Below are 27758 nucleotides of genomic sequence, written 5' to 3' on the forward strand. Positions count from 1 at the left end.
ATGTAAAGAAATTAAAAAGTTTCTGCGGTATTAAAATCTGTAAAAATAACTGGAGAACTAAGGATATGGAATCTGCTTTAGCAAAATTAGAAATGAGGACGATTTTTGAACTAAGGACCTTGACACCGAGAGGTCTCAATATGGATTTTGAATCGAAATGGTTCATATAAGTCATTCCGTTCTATTATATTCACTGTATAAATTATATATTTTTTTAGGTATAGGTACTTCATATATATATATATATATGTATATATATATATATATATATATATATACATATTTTGAAGAGATATATATTTTTATGGGACTATTTTATGAGACTATTTTATATTTTATACTTATTTATTATGGTTTTATATTGATATATGTCGGCATATAGCCCAGCCAGATATGTTTAATAGATGATTGTACCTTATTTTTATCATAGCATTTGTTGATTATATATTAAAGTATGTCCCCTCTATATTTTATGCTTTGTGAACGGACGAGGTGTAATGGGATTGCATGAACAAGTCAATCGCATGTTCTGAAACATCCCAGCTGGTGAATTAAATCCATAAATACGGCTCCGTGATCTGATTGCTACGATTGGTCAAAATACTCATGTGACCGGAGATACCGGGGGATAAAAAACCGGCTTCTTAGTAGATGCGGCACGTCTTGAAAAAGGAGGAAGCAAGCTCAGAAACGCGTTGACAGGGTGACCGCCACAGTAAGACCACTATCCGGAGGAAAAAGAAGCAGCCCTATATGTTTTCCATCACATCCCCAGTCTGCAGTGCGGATGTTCATTGATGCGGCTTCACTTTCCCTGCCGGAGTGGTGATTATTTATTGACTTTGTATCACTGCTTACAGTGGAGATTTCTGGACTTTTTCATTTTATTCTCATTTTTATTTCTTTATTGCGTGGAGAAGATTCCCGTTATGTATTTTTATTAAAGAGTATGTTTGATTCATACACCCGGTGTTTATGCTCATTCAATCTGGGTTGTGGACAGGCTTCTCTGTGATTCCTACACTTCGAGATTAAAGAAAACTTGATGTGAATTCAAGAAAGGATTACAAAGTAAGTTTCAGTTTTATAGACAAGTATCCATATTTCAACTTTGTATCCAGCCCTAAGTGTAAAAGAAACCTTTCATGACAAGCGTGATAGAAATATAATGTAAGTGTTGTTGATACGGGGGATCCATTCAGCATATGTTGTGTTTCCATATAAAGATACCCATATGTGCACATCTGTTAAAATCTTAAAGTAAGTGAGTTCCTTACAGAGAGGACAAAGAAATATCAGAGGAAAAGCATCATCCAGCGCTGATGTTCCAAGATCTTGTTATTTTGCCATGAGAGAGGTGATCGGTTCGAGTCCTGGGTATAGCAGTATTTTGAAATGTGTGTTTTAAATAAAGAGGATGTGATTGAATGTGCTTGGGGAGGTGGCCAGATGGAGGGAGAGTCAGCCAGGGAGAAGATAGGCACAGCCAGGAGTTGCCAGGGATAAAAGAAAAGGAAGTCACAAATGAGAATGATTATAAACAGAAAATTGACAGGCCCAAGCAGTGTCCCCTGCCCTGTGGTGCTCTATTTCTATATGCATACCACAGTAATTAACAGCTGTATGTAACCACTGAGAGGTGGGATGTACCACATAGCGGATAAGATGCTTACTATAACCGGGCTAGTAAGTGGTAACACGGATGTGGTGGGTGTGTGGTAGAATAATCTTTGGTGACGTGAACCAGGTAACTTTAGTGCCCTAACACTAACCTTTTATAATGATGCCTTCTTTTTATGTTGGTGCCAATGGCTAGTCACCGATATGCCAGTGTTCCCCATAACAGAGTTCATTTTTCTTTTCTTTCTCACTCACTCACTCAGTATTAAGAATATATATGTGCTGTTGGTTTATTTTAATTTATTTGTGTTCTAAAAAAGTTTATTGCTGCCAGTTTTTTGTTTAAATATTCTTCCATTCAATGTAGTGTATCAGCTGTTGTTTAGCTTAGGCTAATTGCAGTTATTATGACCCCATTTACTTTGATAAATGATAGAGACCAGACATGAAATGTAGCTTAATGTGTTTACCTTGTTATCCTGGCATGAAATGTAGCTTAATGTATTCACCTTGTTATCCTGATTGAGGATTTAATGAAAAGCTCTTATCTGTGATGTATTTCTGTCGGTCCTTTCTCTCAGGTTGCTGTATTGTATCTCTCCACTTTGTTCATTTCTTTCAGCAGTTTTCATCAGTGCTGTTAGGTCACAGAATATATTTCTTCTTATTGCATCTTAAACTGGTATTTGTCTATTATACAGGTATACCCCTTTGCAGTTGGTCACCTCCTCTATTGGGTCTTGATAATTTTGTCCTCTCTGTATGTCCTCTCTAATTTGTCTCTTCCTTCTGTATTGTGTCTTCCTATGTCTTTTCTATTTCTATTTAACAGCCCAATGCAGTTTCCCTCCCTTACTATCTGTCACTTCTCAACGGCTCTTTTTATTCATTTTATTATTTACAACTTTATTTAAACTGGTACCGGCCTCTATTTCCTTTTACAAAATGGCCTTCTTTTAGAGTGATATCACACTTAGAACTGTTCTAGAAAATGTATCTGAGTGTGTTTGCCTACAGGTCTACCAAATATACAGTATTTAGTAGTGATCTGGGGCAATTGTACATGTTTTCCAAGGTACAGATTAAAGCTGAAGCCCCCAAACTATTGACAAAAAATTAAACAAAGAAACAGTCACATCCAACATGTTTTTTTTGCTCGATAAACAACTTCTTGAAAGATGGAAACTTTTCTCCTTACTTCACATTCTTGCCACAAATACCAAAATGTTATAGTATACTATCTCCACATATCCTCCAATGAAAAAGTAAGTTAAAGATGTGAGATATTAAGTGATTTTTAATTTGCTTTCGGTTTTCTTTGATAAGAGAATTGATCCACTACTGAAAATCGTGCTGACCATGAAAAAGCAGGGATTTATAACTCTATAGTAATCTAAAGCCGGAAAATCATGTTTAGAAGTTAGAAATTCTCAAATTCAATATAAAAGGATTTATTTCTTTTTCAGAAAACATTCCATTATGGTCAAGTACTCTGATATTTTAACTTTCTATTTTATAAAGAACAGTCCACAGTGGATTATTTCCTGTGGAAGAAATTGTTTTAACAACAAAATAACTTTTTTTTTTCATATTAAAACTTTTGAACATGTACGGTTCCAGTGTATGTTCAGTGACTCCGTAATTGGCACCATTGTGAATCCCCAATCAGTGCCGCAGTCACGCCTATTCATCCAAGAGCAAAGAAAGGTCATTGGAAGGGCAACTTGATACTCCCGACCCCTTTTTCCATTGGGCCCATTAGTGGCAACACCTTGTGGTGTAAGATTTGCCTTTGTTGTTTTCTTATCATGGAAAAAATACAGATACATATTTACTGTGCTTTGTGTCATTGAAGTGAACAGCATTTCTTGACCATAATATCCTCTGAAATCTGTTACATTAGGGTGGGACAGCATCAATGGGTCCTCCCCAAAACAGTGCCACATGTATGTCCTAATACACTTAGCTTCTTTATGCCATATGGAGCGAGATGCCCAATGCTACTTAGTAACATACCAGATTTTTCTGTAAACTTTACATCTTAGTCACACCGCAAATGCAGTGAAAAGCCAATCTCAGTGTACTAGAGACACTAGGCTGCACAGGAATTGGTATAACACACAAGTCGCAGATGAAGCAGAATGGAACTTGCCATGATGAAAAGCTAGGTCCGTTCGTATTGGAGCCCTTTTTACACAGATTCAAACTCAGAGCTACACAGATGTTGAAATGTTGCAAGCCACAGTAAAAAAATACACACCTGTATGTTTCCAGACAATGTAGTGTTTCACCCGATGGGTTTTATGTTTACAATATAGAATAATACCTTGTTAAGTACATGATATATTCACCTTAAGATTGTAAAAACACATTTTTTAACCGCTTGGGCGGCCATTCGCAAAATGGCATCTTGCGATTTAATTTCCAAGATGGCGTCTTGGCCAGTCGCAAGATGGCATCGCCGCGATTCAATTTTAAACTGATCTTGTCTCAGCCAATTATCCAGCTTCGACAGTCCACCCTTTGATAGCGAACAACATTCTATCACAATCTACTCTTTGAATTTAATTTAGGCTTACATTTACATATTATTTAGTGTTATTGTGGGATGGCACAAGGTTGTTCTTAATCCATCAATAAAGTGTCTCTGGGTGGGGACATAAAAGTACTATTATACGCACACCGCGGATCTTGGAAGATCATGTGAAAGGTGTGGGAATGCACCAGTCTTATAAAAGCAGTCTTGAAGGGGAATTTAGACTTTACATTATCTAAGGTAACTTATTTTTAATAGTTCCGTTCATCTTCTCTACCTTGGCACTGGCTTGCGGTCGGTAGGGGGTGTGAAGTCGGCTATTAATACCCATCAGCTTACACATATTTTGAAAAACATCACCTGTGAAATGAGTACCCCTGTCACTCTCAATGATTTTAGGGATACCGTACCTGCATACAAACTATTTTCTTGGCAGTAAATGCAGCAGTATTAGTGGCCGCTGGGTAGGCCTCAACCCAATTAGAAAATACATTTGTGCACACTAATACATACTTAAGGTTCCTGCAGGGTGGTAATTGGATGAAATCAATTTGTATCACCTGGAAATGTCCAGCAATCGGTGGAATGTGGGACGTTTCAGTAGGGATCGCTTTCCCTATTTTCTTCCTCAAGCAGGTCAGACAGGACATTGCTATCTTTTCTGCTTATATAAGAAAAACCTGGTGCAAACCAGTATGCTCTCACCAACTTGAACATACCTTGTTTTCCCAGATGAGTCAGACCGTGTGCTGCCTCAGCCAGGCTGGGGTAATATGCCTTGGGGGCTACTGGCTTACCTTGTCCATCCCTCCAAAGCCTGGAGGACTCTTGCCCACATCCCTTGGACTACAAAATGGATTTTTCCTGAATTGAACACAAATTTGGCATCTCAATTAATTTCAGCATGTCAATTGTTTGGAAAGACATAATTTTTTCAGTTGGAGAAATTTTTTTTAACCCTGCTGCCAATTTTGCAGCTTCATCGGCACTGTTGTTGCCCAGTGACACTGGATCATCCTCACATGTATGGGCTTTACATTTAATTACTGCCACCTCTTTGGGCAGTTGGATTGCTTCTAAAAGATGTTTTATGTGTCGGGAATGTGCAACTGGTGTGCCTGCTGCTGTCATAAAATTTCTCAGATGCCATATGCACTACCCCAAACGCATACCTCGAGTCAGTGTAAATGTTAGCAGATTTGCCTGCTGCCAGTTCACACGCTCTAGTTAGTGCTACTAACTCTGCCACCTGGGCTGAGTGAGGAGGACCAAGAGGCTTAGCTTCTATGATGTCTGTATCATTTACAACAGCATAACCTGTACATAATTCACCTGTGTCTGTTTGTCTATGACAACTCCCATCCGTATAAAAAGTCACATCCACATTCTCTAAAGGTGTGTCACGTATGTCAGGTCTAGCAGTAAAGGTCTGATTCAGATATGTCATACAATCGTGCGTATCATTATGTCTGCTGAACTCACCTCCCACCAGCAACTCCTCTCCTTCCACCCTTTGTACATCATGTTGTACATATGGTAAATACATTGCTGGATTCAATGTGCTGCAACGTTTAACAGTGATGTTTGCGGGTGCGATTAGAGCTAGTTCCCATTTGGTAAACCTAACTGAAGAGACGTGTCTGGTTTGAGCTGAGTTCAACACAGCAGATACAGCATGGGGAGTGTAGACAATCATATCATGACCCAGTACCACGTCCTCACTTTTACTCACCAATAGGGCGGTAGCTGCTACACTTCTCAAACAAGTGGGGAGTGATCTTGCTACAGTGTCCAATTGGGCACTGTAGTATGCTACGGGCCTACTGGCATCACCATGTTTTTGTGTAAGGACACCTGCAGCACAACCATCGGCTTCTGTACAATACAAATCAAAAGGTTTTTCATAATCAGGTATTCCCAATGCAGGAGCTTTTGTCAGACTATCCTTAAGATTAAGGAAAGCCTGCTCTGATTCCTCTGTGTGTATGACACGATCGGGCTTTGAGGAAGAGACTAATTCCTGTAAAGGCAAGGCCAAAATAGAAAAACCTGGGATCCACATTCTACAATATCCACACATTCCCAAGAAGGTACGAATTTGCTGTTGATTCTGCGGCAGTGTCATGTTTTGTATGGCCTGGATTCTATCATTTGTTAGATGTCATAACCCCTGGGTTAGGCAGTGTCCCAAATATTTTACTCTGGATTGGCATGGCTGTAGTTTGTCCTTAGCCACCTTGTGTTCTGTATGCAAGAGATGAAGTAACAAAAGTTTAGTATCATTCAAACATGACATAAACGAGTCAGAACATAGCAATAAATTGTCCACATATTGAATTAGAAAAGATCCATTTGCAGGTTGAAAGGACTGTAAACAGTCGTGTAATGCCTGGGAAAAGATACTGGGACTGTCTATGAAACCTTGGGGTAACCGTGTCCATGTATATTGTACACCTCTGTATGTAAATGCGAATTGATACTGACAGTCTGGGTGGAGAGGCACAGAGAAGAAAGCAGAACAGAGGTCAATGACAGTGAAATGGGTTGCATTTGGTGTGATCTGCATCAGGATGACAGCTGGATTTGGCACTACAGGGAAATGGCTCTCTACTACCTTATTAACACCTCTAAGATCTTGTTCCAGCCTATAACCCCTCCCACCACTCTTCTTTACTGGAAAGATGGGACTGTTGGCTACACTAGCTGTACGAACTAAAATTCCCTGTTGCAATAATTGCTCAATTATTGGAAAAACCCCTAATTCTAACTCCTGTTTTAGTGTGTACTGGGGAATTTTTGGAGCTTGCCTACCGCTTTTTAAATTTACCATTACAGGGATTACGTTTGCCATTAATCCAGTGTCCTGTCCATCCTTAGTCCAAAGGGAATCTGGAATTTGGGACAACATTTCATTTACCTGAGATGGATTTTCATTTAAACGTGTAGAGTGATACATTATCCTTTGGGGAGTGTCCAATATATCCCGCACCTCGTGTGCAACTCTCTCTGGGATATCTAAAAATACACCATCAGGGGTGCAATATATAACACATCCCATCTTACATAACAAGTCTCTACCCAGCAGGTTAGTAGGAGCCGCAGCAGCCAGAAGGAAAGAATGTCTGGTTTGCAACGGCCCAATAGTAACCTCTGTGGACTTTGTTAAAGGATAATGTTCCACTTTACCTGTTACACCCATTGTTGGTACTGTCTAGTTGGTCACCTGTAAGTTAACGGGAGATTTTATCACTGACCTGGTCACCCCTGTGTCTACAAGAAAAGGATATTCAGTACCAGCTACATCAACCATCATGACCGGTTCTTCCCTAGTACTTCCCGTTAACCTGACTATCTGTAGACTACAGGTATGACCTAACCCCTAGCATTGGCTACCATTCTCCAATAAAGCATTTACGGCCAAAATTGAAGCTGGTGCCTGCTGAACATTTGCTATTCTCTGTGCATATCCCCTATGGGGATATCCAGGTCTTCCCTGATTTGGGGTTTCTACTCTTTTTACTGTACAGTGTCTACTTAAGTGTCCTGTTTGTTTACAATTAAAACATGTCCGTGGATCGGGTAATATGTGTTGTTGTGAGGTTTGAGCAGAGAGTAAAGGTGGTGGATATGGGTAAGGATAGGGAGGGTAAGGGTATTGTGGGGGATATGAGTATGGGACCTGTGGTTGTATTGGGTTAGTGGAATAGAGCTGTGTTTGTCATTGCGTGGTATTAGTGAGGGCATATAATTGTTCAGGTGTAAGTGTGTGTGCAGGTGCGAGTGTGTCTGTTGGCTGTGATGTTACCGTCATTCCCTCCAGAGCTTGGATACTGACAGCCATTAGTTTTTCACTCTGGGTCTCTCTCTTTTTTAGATGTTTTTATCATGTTCTATGGCAGATTCTATAAGGGTATCTATTGTGAGTCCCCTCCAGCCAGGCTGTGAGGTCTGAACCCGAGTCTTTAAATTCTCCTTCAGACTGTCCATTAGTACCATGACTATCATTCCCCTGTGGTGAGTGCTATCTTTAATATCTTCTATCCCAGTGTACTGGGTGATAGCCTGCAGAGCCCGATCACAATAATCTTCTGCAGTTTCACTCTCTTTTTGCTTAATGGTGAAAATTGTATTCCAGTTATCTACTACTGGAAAATATATACCCAATTGAGTTACAATGCGGGAAATGTTACCTTGGTTTACTTGGTCTGTTAAGGGAACGTCACCATCCAATACACAATCCGTGTTAAATTTTGTCACGACGGTATTGCATGGTAGACATGCCCTTAACACCACACACCAATCTTTATTAGTGGGCTCATGTGAACTACCCAAATTTCTCAAAAATCTTTGACATTTGGCTAGTTCCTTTTTGGGATCAGGGAAATCATTTATGATGGAATTTAGATCTGCTCTTGTCCAAGGACAATGCATTACCACTACCCTCATGGGCACTATACCGTTCGCATCTGCATTTCCATTTGGAACGGTTATTGTCCGAATGGGATGCAGACCAGTAGCGCTGCTACCTTTGACCTGGTTACCTGGCTGGGGGTTTAATCTGCTGCTGCTATGTATGGTATGAACAACTTCCTCTACGGGTGCAGAGGGTGTTAGCACTTCCCTTGCTGTTACCGATGGAGATGGCGGTACCACTCGTGATTGTGGTGATGCAGCATCTATCATTTGCACAGCATGGGAAATGGCAGACATTACAATAGGCTCATCATCCACATCATAAACATTTTCTTTATGGTTGCTTAAGAGAGGGTACAAATTGTTTGTTACATTTTTATGAGTACTTTTGGTAACTGTACTTGCACCTCCATCCACATAAGGTGGGGAAGGTGAGTGTGAACTGATGGCAATACTCTCCACAACAGTACCATGCCACACGTGTGCGCCATTTTGCGGCTCGCCCGTATTGCAATTTAGCATCGCGGATGTATTCTCTGGCAATGTGCTCGCGAAGCTAGTTTGCGTTGCTTGCACATTTTTAAGCCACGCATCCCCTTCATGCTGCCACAGTTTTAAACATTCATAATATTTAACCTTTTTTTCTTGGGAGCGCATCAGACTGATGTGATCCCGGACATTATCTGATACATCTTTATCAAAACTACCAATTCTGGGAAACGGTCTAACACTCTTCATCGTCATTTTAAACCATACATCACAATACCTTATCGCATAAGTACCATACTTAGTATGCATAATATGATGAGCCGATCCGATCGGTGCCTCCATTAGCAGCACATCATTGTCTAACATCTCTACTGTTTGCGCGGCTCCCATTCTGAGACAAAAACCTATGCTTTTCAATAAAGATTTAAACTGGTGAAAGACAATCAAGATACTTTCACTTACCTGTGGACGATTTAAGTCGGCGGCGCCCACATACCTGGATAAGATTTGAAAAAGGCAACTTCCACACCCGGATAAGATTTAGTAAGGCAACTTCCACACCTACGGAAGTTTGTATGTCGGCTACTTCCACGCACCTCTCTACAACAAAGACAACATGTACACCTGCTACTGTGTATAGAACGGTAAAGCTACTTACCGAGCGGCTAGACTAACCCTTGCACCTAGCCCTTAAGGATCATACGATACCCATAACTGTAGGGAACAAGTTACCCTTACCAACACATACTCACTGTTACACACTTTTTCCTGATCAGAAAAATACACGTTAACCCAGATATTGATAACAATTGAAAAATGTAAACCTCAACGGCTTTATTTAAACATGTGGCAGCACGACCGGAAGTACGTATACGCTATTGTGAGACCAGTCACATACACAATAATGCGACTAACACACAACCGTATGACAACTTTTAGCTGCGTACACAAAAGTGCATCTTTACTGTGCGCAAAACTGCGACTCAGCCGCGTACTCAATACTGCGGCACCCCTCTAAACGTTAGGTTCTATCAACAAAGGAAAACAAACTTTTTCCGCTCTTGTCCCTGGATTCTAGTCAGCTTCCTTGGCTCACACGGAAATGGATAGCGATCTTTCAGCACAAAGCGGTTGCAGGTAAACCCTGCAAGTGGCCACTCCACCCTTTGCTGAGATTTCGACAGCCGTATGTACCGTGTGAGTAGGGAAGTGACTTCACTACGAGCCCCCAACTAACGATACTGACTTAGAACCTCTATATACCCCTGCCTATACCTTCTAATAATCCTACCTATAAACCTCTAAGGATGACGCTAATTTGCGTATGCAGTCATACAGTAAATAAAGACTTCAGACCTTGAATCTGTGGTTCCAAAGCACAAGTATTATTCAAGTAAAAGTACAGTCAGTTACACGCTATTGATCCAGACACAATTCGGCACAAAGGAATTGTACAGACCCATGTACAGTATACATACACAGCGCTTCTGGACCAGATGTTAGGCATCAGCAAGAAACTCCTCGTCTATCAGCATTCAGCATGAAGACCAAAAACCCAGCATTTGAGCACACATATTTATACCCCCCAGGGATAGACAAAACAATAACATTTGTTGCTGATGCCATTGGTTCCCAAGGGGGGATATATCTGTTACAGAGTGTTTAACAGGCTGATTCAAATAGACCCAACCTAGCCTCCAACAACTGGGGGTCTCTGGATTCCCGCCACATGCAACATCCTAACAGTTATTCATATCATATACATTTTGTTGCTTGAAGTCTCTGCGGTCCATAAGTCGAGAATGCATGATGCGATCTCCACACCGATAATACTGGAATTCTGTTGAAAGAGTACACATCAGTACGAAACCAAACACGGCATACTTAGCATGTATAAAACCTTAGTTACAAAATAATCTTTATTTTACAGCATTTATACTAACTGAACAAACTTAAATCTTATACCTTAAAACTTATGGAACCTTGTATGTGAATATGTAATGTGTGAGTATACGGGGTTTGATATAAAGATGCTAGTTAACTGGGGACAGATGCATGCGCATTTAGCTACTAAACAGCATTTTCATATAGGATCTTATGCATTCGCTAATATGTGACTAGTTAACAGCGCAATTGTGCGTATTACTGTGTATATGAGAAATGATGAAAGATGCAATCGCATGGTGCTAATAGTAATATCGCCATATGTACTTAATTGTGAGTTTATCTTAAATGGCGCTGGGGTGGCCATTCGCAAAATGGCATCTTGCGATTTCATTTCCAAGATGGCGTCTTGAGGCCAGTCGCAAGATGGTGTCGCCGCGATTCAATTTTAAACTGATCTTGTCTCAGCCAATTATCCAGCTTCGACACTTGGAGTATGGAGTGGAGTCAGATTGGGACCAGACTTGGCATTTACACTGGAGTCAAAATGGGACCAAACTGAAAGCATAGACTGAAGCTGGAGTAGGTCCGGACCTGGAGTTCACACTGGAGCCAGAATGGAACTGGATCATAAACTGGAGCCAGAATGAGACTGGACTTGGAGTTCACACTGGAACTGTTATGGAACCGGACTTGGCGCATAGACTGGAGCATCTAAGACAACTATCTTGGGAACTAGAGCCAATGTCAAGCATCAGCGACAAAGCTTAGGCCCTGAATGCTGTCAATATCAGGAATATATACCCTGTGATGCAAAGGGATTGGTTGATTGGCAGGTGGACGCCGGCCTAACTATTACTGGAGAATTAGCGGACAGCTGACCAGAACTAATATGGCAGCACCCAGTGTTCAGAACTGGCGGGAAAGCTGCTGGAGCCCTGAGACCCCTGAGACCACCACCACACTGGTAACCCATCAGCAATGCACTCGAATTGTCAAGAGCCAACATGGATGTGCCCAGTGTCTGGAGCCAGTGGAAATGTCTGCTGAGTTCAGGGTCCCTGGGACAACCACCATGCTTGGAACCTGTTGACAGCACACTCTGAGAGCCCCAGATCGGGACCCCCATTGAAACAGAGCAGCACAACCTAGAGCATAAGCACAGTTGCTGACAGTACCCCCTCTCCCAAGGGTGGACTCCAGACAGCCTTTGGATTTAGACAGATCCTTCTTGTGGAAAAGTTTTACAAGCTATGGAGTGTGAACATACATGAAGTCAATCCAAGGTCTTTCATCTGGGTTGTAGCCCTGCCAATTGATAAGATATTGCAGATGACCGAAGCGATGATGAGAATCCAGGATTTGATCAATATCAAACTCCACTCCTCTGTGGGTTTTAATCTTAGTAGTTTTAGGTGCTGAAGACTGGAATCGATTTAAAACCAATGGTCATAAAAGATATATAGGGAAAGCATTAGGTATCCACAGATGTGGTGGTAACTCCAATTTGTAAGCCACAGGATTTAATACAATAAAAATAGGTGGAAAGCGCTGCACAGACACACAAGGAATCAAAAGAAGTTTGTTTACTAAACAGTAATACACAATAATATTACCACCAGTCTACTAATACTAAATGGTTAATGTCTGGAATAGCATGGTACACTGCTAGCATAAATACACAATGTAACAATACCAATGGATACAATAAAATATATCAAATATGTCATGGATAAAAATGACTGAATAGTCCCTCCTACATAAAAATAAAGTCACTAGTAGGACCGTACAGTTTGTCCATAGAAAGAAGATATTTTTATATGCTTAGGAGCCACACTCTAAATAAAGCAGTGGTGGCTTTGCTAGATGAATGAGGCAGGACAAATGATGGCAGTTGTTAGCTGACGAAATGTCCACATATATAGCACATACCCACAGCGTTTCCTCATGTAGACAGATCTGTCCCTGCCACAATGGATATATCCTCCGGCAGCACAGTGGGATCGCTTTTCCTACCAGCTGTATAATAGCCCTGCGGTCAGTGACAGGACCCATCCCCTCCTATGGATATGTCCGTGCCGCACCAGTGTGAGCTGCGTTCTCACAGCCAAAGTCTGCTCTATTGAAGAGAGGAAGTCCTACACTGCACAGGGGGAGTGGGTCACATCAGGAGTGTTAGCTAACCGACAATGCGGGGTAGCGGCGCTGGTGTGAGCGGCTCCACAGGACAGCAAGCAACAGCTCCAGAAATGTGGGAGTGCACAAATTGAACGGACGGGTTCCCTTTAACTCATTTCGCCGCTAGAAGCGGCTTTATCAAAAAAGCAGGATAACTTGTCTATGTCCACAATGGGGTTTAAATAGCCTGTAGTTGGGCTCAAACACCTGTCAATAGTTGATTAATTCCCAGGCTTAAAATAGCATACCAGGTGCAGCTAATTCCTAATCCACCATTAGCATCAATAGTTCCAGCAGCAAGCCCATACTATATTTTATTATTCAAGAAATGATGGATAGTAGAAACTAAAGTAAGAGGGAATACATAACAGAATATAAAAAATATATATATAAAAAATAAATCTGGAAAACATTCACATTGAGATGACCATATGCATATAAATACACATTCCCGTAAAATACAATATGTGTATAAATATGTATATACATATGTCAATTCCCAAAAGCATATATCCAGATGAAAAATAAATAGTAAATTAAATAATTTGACGTGTTATACTATAGTGAGAGAGTTTAGAATTATGAATTAATATTCAGGACCTCATCAACTACACTCATTTAATACAAACCAAATATATATTTAAATTATCGCAGGTATTCCCAGGTGGCAAGCGGCAGCATATATCACCTATATATTTTCACCTGATAAGTGACTGTTTGGCGCCTGATATATTGTATTCATTTAACAGGATTTAATACACAAGAAATTGGAAAAGGTCCAATGTAACAAGGAGCAAACTTCATACTGGGAACACTGAGTTGAATATTCCAGGTTGAGAGCCGAACACGGTCTCCAGGTTTTAAGGCAGGAATGGCTTGATGTTTTCAATATGCTAACTTCTTGTAGTTTGAAGAGACTTTTTTAAAAGAGGGCACATTGGGGATGATTCAGCATTGCGGGAATATGCAGAATGGGACCTGCATGATCGCACGCAGACCCTTCTATGCCTCTGCCTGATTGCCATGCAGAGGCATTTAAGGGGCAGTGCGGGGGCATCCGGCGTTTCTGGAAATGGAGGCATGTCTGCCCCCATTCTCCAGGAGTGGCAAGGCCAGGGGTTGCATCCAAGGATGTAGTTTCCTTGCCTTGCAGGCCAGCCAGCCTCATTGTGCCATTGCAATCGATGGTCACGATGGTTATAACAGCCTGCGACTTTGGTCCCAGTGCTGGGATCGCAAATACAGCAGGGGGTGTCATTTTAGCAAGGACCAAATTGCAAAGCTGCCTGCTTGACAGAGTGAACTCCAGCTATCATACCACTACCAATTCTACTCCTGAGGAATGGAGTAGAATTGGTAGTGGTATGATGGCTGGAGTTGTGGGCAAACTTAGCCCAAGGCAATAGGTCCACCAAGTTGTCTTGCGTGGAAGTTAAATATAAATGGATGAAGGTCTCTAGGTCTTGGTTTACCCATTCTGTTTGCCCATTGGTTTGGGGATATATTTTTATTGAATTGAATTGTGGAACGCATGGCTCTCCAGAAGTGGGCTAAAAACTGTACACCTGTATCTGAAATTATATATTTAGGCAGACCATGAAGGTGAAAGATTTCACGTAAGAAGATGTGTGTCAGTTGAGGTGCAGAGGGTAGGCCAGACAGGGGTATAAATTGAGCCATTTTTGAACTATCCACCACTACCCAAACAGTATTACATCCTTTGTAGACAAGTCAATCAGTAATAAAGTCCATTAATAAATGGGTCCAGGGTTGCTTTGGAATTGGTACGGAATGGCTTTTGATGTTTATTTTTATGGTGAGTGCATTTAATACAAGAGGCAATGAAATCCTGGATGTCACATTTCATGGAAGGCCACCAATAGGAAAGAGAAAGGAACTCAAGAGTTTTCCGAATACTGGCTTGTCCAGTTTTATGGATACTGGCATGAGCCCAGGTTAACAACTTTTGGAAAAGTTCTGGATGTACGAACATCTTACCGGGTGGTGTTATAGCAGCTAACAGGGTGTTGGCAGAAGAATGCAGATTGAGGATAGGATGAGAATCTTGAAACTATTGTCTTCCTCAGTAGAGAAGGCATGAGTCGAGGCATCTGCCTTCTGATTTTGAACTCCGTGGTGGAAGGTGATTTTGTAGTTGACCCTTAAAAAGCATAAAGCTCAACGAGATTGCCAAGGCTTAAAGCATTGAGCGGATTTTAAATTTAACAAATTTCTATGATCAGAAAAGATAGTCCCTCTAAGAAGTATCCCCACTCCTCTAAAGCTAACTTACCATATATACTCGAGTATAAGCCGAGTTTTTCAGCACAAAAAATGTGCTGAAAAAGTACCCCCTCAGCTTATACTCGAGTCAAGTGTAGCGCTGACCGGACGGAGTTCGGTCAGCGCTACACACTGCCAAACACACAGCTGCCGGAGCCAGCAGCTGCGTGTTTGGTGTAATCAGCAGCCGCTGAGAGTCTGTCAGACTCTCAGCGGCTTCTGCTGCTCCGACTGCGGGAGCCATCTTCCGGCTCCCGCAGTGGGTGATGGGAGACACGTCGTCATGATGACGTCTCTCTCATGCAAAGCGGCCGGAGGAGCGGACAGCGGCGGGACCAGGAGCGGGAGTTTAAGGTAAGTGTTTATTTTTTTTTTATTCTTTTCACGTCTCTCTCTACTAGGGGGGGGGACTGCAGGGGGCACTACCAGGGGGCGATGACTACAGGGGGCACTACCAGGGGGCACTACCAGGGGGCGATTACTACAGGGGGCACTACCAAGGGGCATTATCAGGGGGCGATTACTACAGGGGGCACTACCAGGGGGCATTATCAGGGGGCACTACCAGGGAGCGATTACTACAGGGGGCACTACCAAGGGGCATTATCAGGGGGCGATTACTACAGGGGCACTAAAAGGGGGGGGTTACCACTGGGGGAACTACAAGGGGGGATTACTACAGGGGGCACTACCAGGGGGGGATTACTACAGGGGGGGATTACTACAGGGGGCACTAAAAGGGGGGATTACCACTAGGGGAACTACCAGGGGAGGATTACTACAGGGGGCACTACCAGTGGGGGATTACTACAGGGGGCACTAAAAGGGGGGATTACTACTGGGGGTACTACCAGGGGGGGATTACTACTGGAGGCACTGAAAGGGGGGATTACCACTTGGGGCACTACCAGGAGGGATTACTACTGGGGGCACAACCAGGGGGAATTACTACTGGGGGCACTACCAGCTGCTGCCATTTCCCACACTAGGCTTATACTCTTGTCAGTAAGTTTTCCCAGTTTTTTGGGGTAAAAGTAGGTACCTCGGCTTATATTTGGGTCGGCTTATACTCGAGTATATACGGTAATATCTAAAAGTTATAGATCACCAATAGCATAATTTTTCTCTGAAGGGGATAATCTTCAGTAGAAAAGCCACAGGTACAGTATGGAGTTTGACATCTTCCAAGTTTAGAGACAAGACCGCCCCTACACTCACAGATGAGGCATCAACTTCAAGGAATAATGGTTTCTCTAATTTAGGATGATGGAGAATTGGTGCTGTGGTGAAGGCTTGTTTTAAAGCATAACAGGCAGCAGTGGTTTCAGAAGACCAGTGTGTGGGACTTGATCTTTTCTTAGCTAAAGCTGTTATTGGCCCTACCACAGAATAGACATTTTTTTATAAACTTCCTGTAATAATTGACAAATCCTAAAAATCGCTGGACCACCTTCAAAGTAGATGGATGTGGCCATAATATTTCAGGATACATCTGCAAATTATTTCCAGAAATAATATAGCCAAGGAGTGAAACTTCAGGTACATCAAAAATACACTTGGAGAGTTTACCGTAGAGATGATTGGAACGAAGATGTTGCAAAACCTCCTTTACATGCTGCTGATGGGATTTCATGTCTCAAGAGAATAGGAGAATGTCATCTTAGTATACAATCACATAGAGGTACAGAATGTCTTGGAAAATGTAATTTACATAATGCTGGAACACAGTGGAGGCATTGCAAAGACCAAACAGCATAACTAAATATTTGTAGTGGCCATCTTCCACTCATTCCTTTATTCTGATCAGATTATAAGGCCCTCTTAAATCAAGTTTGGTAAAAACAATGGCTCCTTTCACTCTGTCAAAAAGTTCTGTAATAAGAGGCAATGGATATTGATTCTTGATGGTTATATCATTGAGGCCCCGGGTGTCTATGTAGGGGCACAAACCACCATCCTTCTTCACAAAGAAAAAGCTAGCTTCAGCAGGTGATGAAGAGTGTCTGATAAAAAAAATTGTAAATTCTCCTAAATATATTCAGACATGGCTGAAGTCTCTGGCACAGATAATGCATATGTTTGACCTCTAGGTGGAGATTTTCCTGGGATCAAGTTCAATGGTGCAGTCCCATTCTCTATGAGGTAGTAAGGTGTCAACAGAACGTTCACTAAACACATCAAGGAATTCTTTGTAAACTTCACGAAGTACTACAGACCCACCAGACTGGGTTAGGCATACAGGAATCACACGAGACAGACAATATTGAAAACAAGAGACAACCCAGGACTTGAGCTGTGATGTAGGACAATCAAACTGAGGATTATGGAGTTGTAGCCATGGAAGGCCAAGGACTAGTTGCTGAGTCTCTTTAGGAATGACTAAAAGCTTCATGATGCAGTGTTCCAACTTGCATAATCAAAGGAATAGTAGAATGAGTAATGAGACCTCCTTGAATGCGACTTCCATCCACAGATGTGAGGAAAACGGGTTTAGACAGAACCTTCATAGGAATAGAAGTTTCTTGAACTAATGATGAGAAACTCCCATCAGCTCCAGAATCCACCAAGGCGTCCAAGGATTTAGGCCCTTTAGGAGGGGTTAAAGTCACATTCAATAGGCAGTCAGACTTCAGGGACGATTTTGCTGAAACCCCCAATCTGAATTCCACAGAACAGGTCATGATACAATAAAATGATACAATTTTACTTGCTGACGCCTCAAACATTCCTCTGGAGAGAGGCGTGAGCAGTTAACTTGCATGGGCTCATCCCCAACAGAGATGAAGACTGACAAATACTAGATACACAAGGCTTTACTTGTTCACTATTGAATCCGTAGGCAGATTTATCACGTAGATCATATATCATACAGAGAGAGACGAGTTCCTGCAGGGACCCAGGAGGAGCACAGACAAACTCTGTGTAATTGGATACAATAGGATCTGCACACTCCCATAATGAAGACACCCATTCCAGGGTTGAACCAGAGAGGATTGAAATGATATTAGCTATCCAAGATCTTTGTGTTGGAAAATTTTGTGGTAATAGTTCAAACTGGATCTCACACTGATTGATAAAACCTCTACAGAGTTTTGGGGTTCCATCGAATATGCTAGGAGTAGGAAACTGCCGATGAGACTTTGAAGTAGTAGATGCTGGCACTAATGATGTAGTGTTGGATACTGTCATTTCCAGGATGGTCTAAATGGTATCCAACCGAGAGGACAGTTCTTGTAAAAACTGCATGACTTGATGCTGAGCTGACTCTTGATTGTCCATTACTATGCTGATCCAGCAGGCAGACTCTGACCACCACTCCTATACCATGAAGTGCTCACTCTCCAGCATGAAGTTCCCACTCAGCCACATGCCCCTGGTGAACAGGAGGCACCTCTCATGGAAGTCAGTGCTATTCATGGACAGTAGCACCATAGCGAGGAAGCTCAATAGGAAGAAACACAGGGTAAATTATGCAGATAGGACATTACTCATGACCATGTTAAGCAGCTTAGGACAGGTGCACATGGAGCTGCAGAAAAATTTGCACAGGTGCCCCAGCCCAGGGACAAGCTGCTAGCTTTGCTTATGGTAGCTGTAATACAAATCTCTCATCCATTAGCCTCCTGCACTTCCCAGCACATCCCAGTGGTTGGGACCTAGCCAGCTGCAGAGCAGCAGTTGTAATGAGATGCAGGGGGCTGTGACAAGATGAATTTGCTCCTGTGCTAAGCTGAGTATAGTATAATAAGGAAATCCCCCGCCTACATAATACATAAAAACATGGGAGAAAGAGGATCAGGGACGGTTATATGTGTGTGTGAGATTTATTTTAGGCATAGATGGGTAAAGAGGAGAATGAAGGGAGTAGAAGTAACTCAGCAGAGAAAGCAAGAGGGTGATATGGATAAAAAATAAAGTAAACAGGAGAGCTTAGAGCAGTGTCTGACTGATACATGAAGGGGCCACCAGAGGAATGCAATGGTAGGGGATAGCTGGAAAAGTGCGAGCCCCCCTGCTTCTTATCGCATTTCTTCTGGTTGCTCAGAATGTCAGTTGGAAGCCAGCTGCCAGAGCAATTGTAACTGTGTACACAGATGCAGTCGCAGGCTGAGGGATGCCCCGAAATGGTCATGATATGCCTGCATTTGACTCACTACCCCCCATTGCCTCCCACAAACACTCACTGACTGACAATCATCCTGTGTCCAAATCTTTACTGCAAACGCCATCTGTAATACATTTGGATGCATGTGCAGTACAAAAATAATCAGTCAACTCCGCAAACATTGACATTGTGTAAACCTCAAACTTAGGCTTGAGTAATCATCTTCAGCTAATGATACAGAATTTATTTGGGATGTGAGTCTTCCAGATTGTTAAATTAATTTATTTTGGAAGATAGTGATGCATTCCTCCTGTACAATTCCAGACAAATTTGGAGACTCAATGCCATGGTTTGGGTTTTATACAAAAGGTTGCCAATGAAAAGGTCAACAATGATTTGGTTGACACCAGAAGATCGACCTGGAAGAAGGTCGACATGACAGAAAACGTTGATGTGTTCAAAAGGTCCACACAAAATGGTCAACACAGAAATGGTCTTCACATTTTTTTTATTTTTAGAGTTAGGGTTAAGTTTAGTGTTAGGGTTAGGCACTGTGAGGGACAGTTAGGGTTAGGCACCAAGGGAAGGGTTAGGTTTAGGGTAAAAATTAGGGTTAGAAAAAAATGTGCTGACCATTTCGGTGTCAACCATATCGATGTTGACCTTTTGAACTTATCAACCTTTTTATACATGTCAACATTTTATAATGCAACATTCTTGCATGTCAACCTTCTTGTGTCGACCAAATCAGTGTTGACCTTTTAATTGTTGATCATTTGTATCACACCCCACGGCTGTAACTGCCTGAGGACTGTTAAGTGACATTATATCATTATATCAGTGTTATTATGTCTGTACACTACCTCTATTATACTGAATGTATATAATATATTTACAATATATTTATGTGTGCATATTGTCTTGACGTCATATTAAGTGATAGAAATTGCAATATATTTAAATATTGTATTATCTTTATTTGAACTAGAATCTCAATGTAGAGTGTAACGATTTTAGAACATTCTGCATACTTTACCCAGAAGATATAAAGTGTTTTAATATAAATTTGAATAAAAACAAAGAAAATTAATGAACCTATTGGTAACTAATTAGTTATCTATCAAAGCAAATAATAACCATAAGTGATTAATTTCCTTCACACACTACATAATGGCAAGTTCAACCAACTTCCAGATGTTGTTTGGCGTTTCAATTATAATTAAAAACAAATTAATTAATAAATTATTTCATATAATGGTGTACCCTGACACCCCAAAAAAGTTATCCAATCACCAGCACCCATAGCCTGGGATGGTTGCAGCAAGCCAGTTGGGCTGGTCAAACAATAATAGGGCAATCTGCAGCATGAGGCACCCATGTTTTAATGTAACACAGCCATAGCCATATCCTAAGGGAATTTCAGCAGATAACAAAAAGGAAAAAACATCATCTGATGAAATCACCATGTTTTCTCCCAACAGCCGTTCCTGGTATGTATTGGGGTAATAAATAGCTGAATTGAATTCTACTTTTTATCTGACACCTAATAAGTCTACCATGGTCCCTAAAAAAATTGTTGAGGCACTTTTGCACTACTATGAAACCTTATACAAGGCACCTACTAATAGTATATCAGCTTCTGCCTCTGATAAGGAAAACTTACCTGTCCCTATTACGGAACAAAAAATTGCTTCAGTTATTGAAACATTACCTACTGTTAAGACTCTGGGTACAGATGGGTTTTCAGCTGTGTACTATCAAATGCTTTCCCGACAGGTTATGCCTCATCTCTCTACTTTATATAATTCCATACTCCTTGGTAATCCAGTGCATCCAGCTTTTAACACTGCACACAATATTTGTTTTCCTATGCCTGGTAAGGATCTCACCCTGGTCTCCGTGTACCATCCTCTCTAATTACTGAATCAGGATTTGAAATTATTCTCTAAATTCATGGCTCTACACCACCAATTACTACTCGCTAGGTTGCTGCACCCGGCCCAAACAGGCTTTGTTAAAGGATGCCACTCCAACCATAATATCCGTACTCTCCTGGCAGCAATGTTTCAAATCCATGATGATAAAGGTAAAGACAGTATTGTTGTGTACTGTGACGCAGATAAAGTGTCCAATAGGGTGTCCTGGTCCCATTTGATTCACATTTTGATTTATCGGTGGTTTTGCCCTGACATTATTCATGTGTTTTAGACTTTATATTATGACACTGAAGCCTTAAATTACCCACGCATTCTAATTGACTTGCGGATGACGCCAAATTCAACACTGTCTCTCGATGGCTGCCTGCCTGTCCACTAGCTGTAACCAGTTCATTGCCCTGTGCCAGTCAACATTGCTGCCACACAGGCTTATACAATCCACCTGCAGGCAAAGAGAGTTAAGGGAGTATTGTGCATCTCACGGACTAAACCAATCCATTCTACTCTGCGGTCGGGTCTGGACAATAACTTCCTTAAACCTGGGCACAGGAGCTAACTATCAATTTATGTAACTCATAGATTCTTCATCCTGGTCTGTGCTTTGTAAGCATGCATGTCTTAATGCACCAGTTCATCATGCAAGACCCCCCTCCCCCCAAATGTCAGACCTCTCTATCCCAGTCTGCACTCCCAGTCCCCTGTCCCATCCCAGTCACAGTTCCTCTATCTGCTGATTTTCTGCCACATGCTACAGTTTCAGCTATTCCTGTTTTCTTGCTCTCTCTCCACCTGTCACAATGTCCTGCATGTGGTTCCCAGTCACGGTGCAGTTTAGGTCTATTGCACTCTATCCATCTCAGGTATTCTCTAGCTGTCTCTATGTATATCTCAGACTATCTCTCTGTGACTCAGGGCCTGATTCAGAGATGGATGCTAATGTGATTTTCACACAGATCAAGTGATTGTTTGCCATTATCAATTGCATAACTAGGCAGGAGGTCTAGCGGGACATGTGCCCTGGGTGCTGTGGTAGGCCCAGCAGAGGGGGGTGCCGCCAGCCAGGGCATCATACCTGCACCGTCTGTCCCTCCCTACCACCATTGTGCCCAAACCAAAGAAGACTTGTCACTAATAATGAGCAGGCAACTGTGCCTACTGGTGGTGACTGGGGGGGGAGCTGCAGCAGAAGTTTGCAGCCCCTCCCAGGCAGTCACTGTCATTTCCAGCCTAAGAGCTGCCAGGTGACAGAGTGACTCACTCTTCCATCCCCAGTGCTCTCTCTGCTCCGGAGCAGCCAGATGAGTATTCGTTTTTTTGTGGGGGGGGGGGTGACAATTGATGTGTGTCTGTGTCAGTCAGTGTGTACCTGTGTCAGTGTGTGTGTGTACCTGTGTCAGTGTGTTTGTCAGTGTGTGTTTGTATCTGTGTCAGTGTCAGTGTGTGTGTATTTGTGTCAGTGTGTGTGTATCTGTGTCAGTGTGTGCATGTCTGTGTGTCAATGTGTGCATGTCTGTGTGTCAGTGTGCATATCTGTGTCAGTGTCTGTGTGTCAGTGTGTGTCTGTGTTAGTGTATGTGTACCTGTCAGTGTCTGTGTGTGTATATCTGTGTCAGAATGTGTGTGTATCTGTGTCAGTGTGTGCGTAGTCTGTGTGTGTATCTGTGTCAGTGTGTCAATGTTTGTGTATCTGTGTCAGTGTGTGTGCATCTGTGTCAGTGCGTGTGTGTCTGTGTCAGTGCGTGTGTGTATCTGTGATGGTGTGCTGAGAACAAGCCAGGGGGGAGGCTATGGTGTGGCTGAGAGACAACACAGGGGAGAGGCGATGGTATGGCTGAGAGATGACACAGGGGGGAGGCGATGGTTAGGCTGAGAGATGACAATGGGGTAGGCTATGGTTTGCAGAGAGATGACATGGGAGGGAGGCTATGGTGTGGCTGAGAGATGATGCAGGGGTGAGATGAAGGTGTGCTGAGAGACAATGCAGGGGTGAGGTGATGGTGTGCTGAGAGAAAATGCGGGGGGAAGTGATAGTGTGGCTGATAGCTACTCTTCATTTTACTCTGCTGTCAGGTCTGAACAATCACTAGTTCCTTAAACCTGGACACAGGAGCTAACTATCCATTTATGTAACTCATAGTTCCTTCATCCTGGTCTGTGTTTTGTAAGCATGCATGTCTTAATGCGCCAGTTCATCATGCAAGACCCTTCTCCCCCAAAATGTGAGACCTCTCTATCCCAGTCTGGACTCCCAGTCCCCTGTCCCAGTTTCTCTATCTGCTGCTTTTTTGCCACATGCTGCAGTTTCAGCTATTCCTGTTTTCCTGCTCTATCTCCACCTGTCACAATGTCCTGCATGTGGTTCCCAGTCAATGTACAGTTTAGGTCTCAGGCACTCTATCTATCTCTATCTATCTCAGGTATTCTGTAGCTGTCTCTATGTATATCTCGATGATGCAGGTGGGGTGGTGATGGTGTGGCTACGAGACGATGCTGTTGGGAGATGATGGTGTGCTGAGATATGATGCAGGGAGGGAGGCAACGGTGTGCTAAGAGACTATGTGGTGGGGAGGTGATGGTGTGCTGAGAGACGATGTAGGGAGGGAGGTGATGGTGTGCTGAGAGAGGGGAACGAGACTTGTTGAACCACTGATGATGAACTTCTTAATATTCCTACAAAAATAGGCATCTTCTGGACGAAGTGACCTACATATATAATAAATACCGACTGAAGATGCCGTATTCCCAGGGAGGATACATTTCTTCAGAGGTTCCACATTGTGAGAAACTACCATAAAGGTAAGGTGCATATGAAATGGAAAGGAATGTTCCCAGAGTGACAAGAAATGGGTTGCGTGTCATGTTGGCATGCCCCATTTTCAATGGCCACACCCCCTCGATATGTGGATATGCCCATTTTATTTTTCTGTGTCTGTGCGTGTGTTTGTGGGGGGGCATTCTTCAATTTGCTCTGGGCTCCAAAGACCCTAATTACACCACTGGGGTCTCTCTCTCTCTCATATTATACTTACCTCTCCAGAGTCCCATGTCGGCGCCGGTCCCCATGGCCTTTTTCCCATCATTTGCGAATGCGCAGTACAGGGAAAACGGCAACAGCTGCCATTTTCCCGGTGCTATAGACTCTTGCCACACTCTAGTGCCCAGAGTCTATAAGTGCGGTGCTGGCTACGCACCACTCAATGCGCTGCCGGCCACTGGATGGAGAGTAGGGGACCCATGATGGAGACTGCACATGGGCCCCCTCCTCTCTAGAAATGCCCTGCTATGGTATCTCTAATTGGATGGACTTGACACTGATGAGGATAGCTAAGGTAATTGCTATTTTTATAAGACTTTTGCATGCTATATTGCTGCTATGTTATCCATTCATGTTTATTTGATGCATACAGGTGCATATGTTTACCTTGATAACAGCGATGAGAACTTGTGGACAGTTTGCCAAGAGGATGTCTGCAGTTATCACTGCACGTGGTGATATCAGTAAAATCTTGTTGATCTATTGTCCAATCACTTTTGTCTATATATTGTGTGTGCACCAGTATTTTTTTACTGGTGCACACACAGCCCCCAAAGCTCCTTCTAATATACAGGGCAGCATTATATATATTTTTTTTACTGGTGCACACAGCCCTCAGAGCTCCTACTAAAATACAGGCAGCATTCTTTGGCTTTAACCTTTTATTGGTGCACTACACTGGTGCTGTGACTTAACTGTTCACAGTGCAGCCCAGAGCTCTTTCTACAGGAGCAGCATTAACCTTTGGTGCACACTGTTTTTGTTTTTTGGTATTGCCCGCAGTGCAGCCCAGAGTTCCTAATACAGGGCAGCATTAACCTTTTTTTTGTGTCCATAAAAGTTTTTGGTGTGTGCCACCATTGATATAATATAAGTGCAGTGATTTGCAGCAATATGTAAAAATAATAAAATATATTAAAAAAAACTTTTGTGTGTTGAGGGCCAGGCCGTGCCACCGCATTAATGCAAGCATTGTGAGTCACAGTGTGAAGTTGTTGTCATTTGTTAAAAAACAGAAAAAAGTTTAATAATACAAACGCTGTGAGTTGGTATGGATCACGACCAGTAGATGGAAGAGCAGTAGCAACAAGCAAGTACTAGTGCTATGGCGGCTGCCAGTCATGATGATCATGATATTAGTACTTCATCATCTACTAATGCCGGTACTCAAGGGCATAGAGGGTTTAAAAAAGGCACCTGAAATCAAAACATACCATACATCACACTCCCTGGCAATCAAATGCTCAGGCCTTGGCCTTTGTCTGGCAGATTCTTCTTTAACCTCACATGATGATGCAACATCTTGTCACTTAGGGCCCGATTCAGACCCTTTCAGTAAATGCATTCGCATGCAGCCAAAGTATGAAAATCTTGCGATCACACAGCAAGGCATTAGCACGCCCACTATTTATTGGTGTGTGATCACGGTGTGTGGTTAGACACCCACTAGTCTGTCTTAAGATGCCCACTTATGCACGTCATCCACAGGAAGTGTACGCAACCATCGGTACCATCGGAAGTGAACGCAGCACTTGTGGTTGACCATACCCTACCGCAAGCACTGCGAGTGAAATTCAACCAAGTGACGTGTAGTATGATGCTATGTAATAATTATGCATGCCTCTGAATCGGCACTAAGACGTTCAGACACACCTGCATTCGCACCACCACACCCCCGTTTTCATCGACCATCCCCTGTCACCACCTATAAATGGCTTGTCCTGTCAAGTATTCTAGCAATCTGTCTATGCACAGCGAGCAATCACTTCCCGATTGCATGGACTAGTTTGTGCATGTGCACTGTGATGCATACGCATGCGCAGATTGCAAACATCGGCAGGCTGCGTGTGAACGCAGCCTAGCGAGTGGGTCTGAATCGAGCCTTAGAGTCTAGAAGACATGTCAAATGTAAAACAGGCAAATCACAGCAGAAAAAACCAGCTAATGCTGAAAAAACAACTGTGTTAAAAAATGTCACATGTCCCTGAGAAGAGTCTAATGTCATCCAAGTTAGCTATGTGTGAGTCTAGCATTTCTGATACTAGTACTGTATTCATAGACAAGCCTTCTACAACTATTTTTGCACCTCTGCAAATGTGGGAATGAGCAGCACAAGTATAGCTGGTGACATATAAATTAAGATAGTCACTGTGGAAGTGCAATGCAACAGGATGGGGGGGGATATGTGTGTAGCTGATGCCATTAATGAGGATGTTGATGATGAGGATGTAATTTGTGTAAGTCAGGCACCAGTGGCAACAGTTGTTGCCCATGATAAGAAGAAGACCATTGTCATGCCTGGGCATAAGACCAAAAAATCCACCTCATATGTTTGGAATTATTTTACCAAAATCCTATCAATTGCCCAGCCATCTGTACATTTGTAGAGCCAAAGTAAGTAGAGCCTCCTCCCTGTAATGTTGTTTGCAGCGAGTTGATGCAAAGTTTTTTGAAAATCTGAAAATTATGCTAAAATTCTTTCTGCTAGATCCCAGCATCTTCAATCTCCACCACCAGCACCTTCATCATAAATCTCCTCGTTAAAGATTGGAGTTAATCCTGCAAACAATTTGCTTAGGCTAACTGAGTCTTCCTCCCCTATCCAGAATTCTTCAGAAGAATCCTTTGGCACTAGGCCTGCTGCTGCTGCTGGAGGTGTATATTAATTCCAGAAGGGGGCCAAGAAGACTACTAGTGGTTTCAATAAACAATTGACTGTAAAACAATCCTTTGCAAGAGGAAGCAAGTATGACATCTGCCACCTAGTAACACATCGGATAACTAAACTAGTATTAAATCTGTGTTCAATATCTGACATTAATGTTCTGGTTTATACAGTTATTTGAGGTACTGTGTCCATTTTACAAAAACAGTAATTCCTCACCAGTACTGGGACTTTAAAAATATTTCATTATTGCCCTATAAAATGCCATTGTACCCACTATCCACTTAACCATGGATATGTGGACAAGTATTAGGGGTCAAACAAAGATTACATAACTGTGACAATCTATTGGGTGGGTGTATCACCTTCAGCAACTATCAAGTGACACCAGCTCATTCACAGGCAGGCTACTCTCTTTATCACTGGCTTCACAAAGAGATAATTCTGTGTCAAAGAGGACAGACTAGATGGGCCATGTGGTTTTTATCTGCCGTTAAATTCTCTGTTTCTTTGTAACCTGTTAGAAAAACTAAGGGATGTCATAGCAAGACTCTCCTCAGGATTTGTCATTTCTGATAATGCAACAGTTATAGTGAGAGTTTTACAACTAGGTG

The sequence above is a fragment of the Taudactylus pleione genome, unplaced genomic scaffold, assembly GCF_031769625.1.
Source record: "Taudactylus pleione unplaced genomic scaffold, aTauple2 ptg000244l, whole genome shotgun sequence".
Lineage (NCBI taxonomy): Eukaryota > Metazoa > Chordata > Amphibia > Anura > Myobatrachidae > Taudactylus > Taudactylus pleione.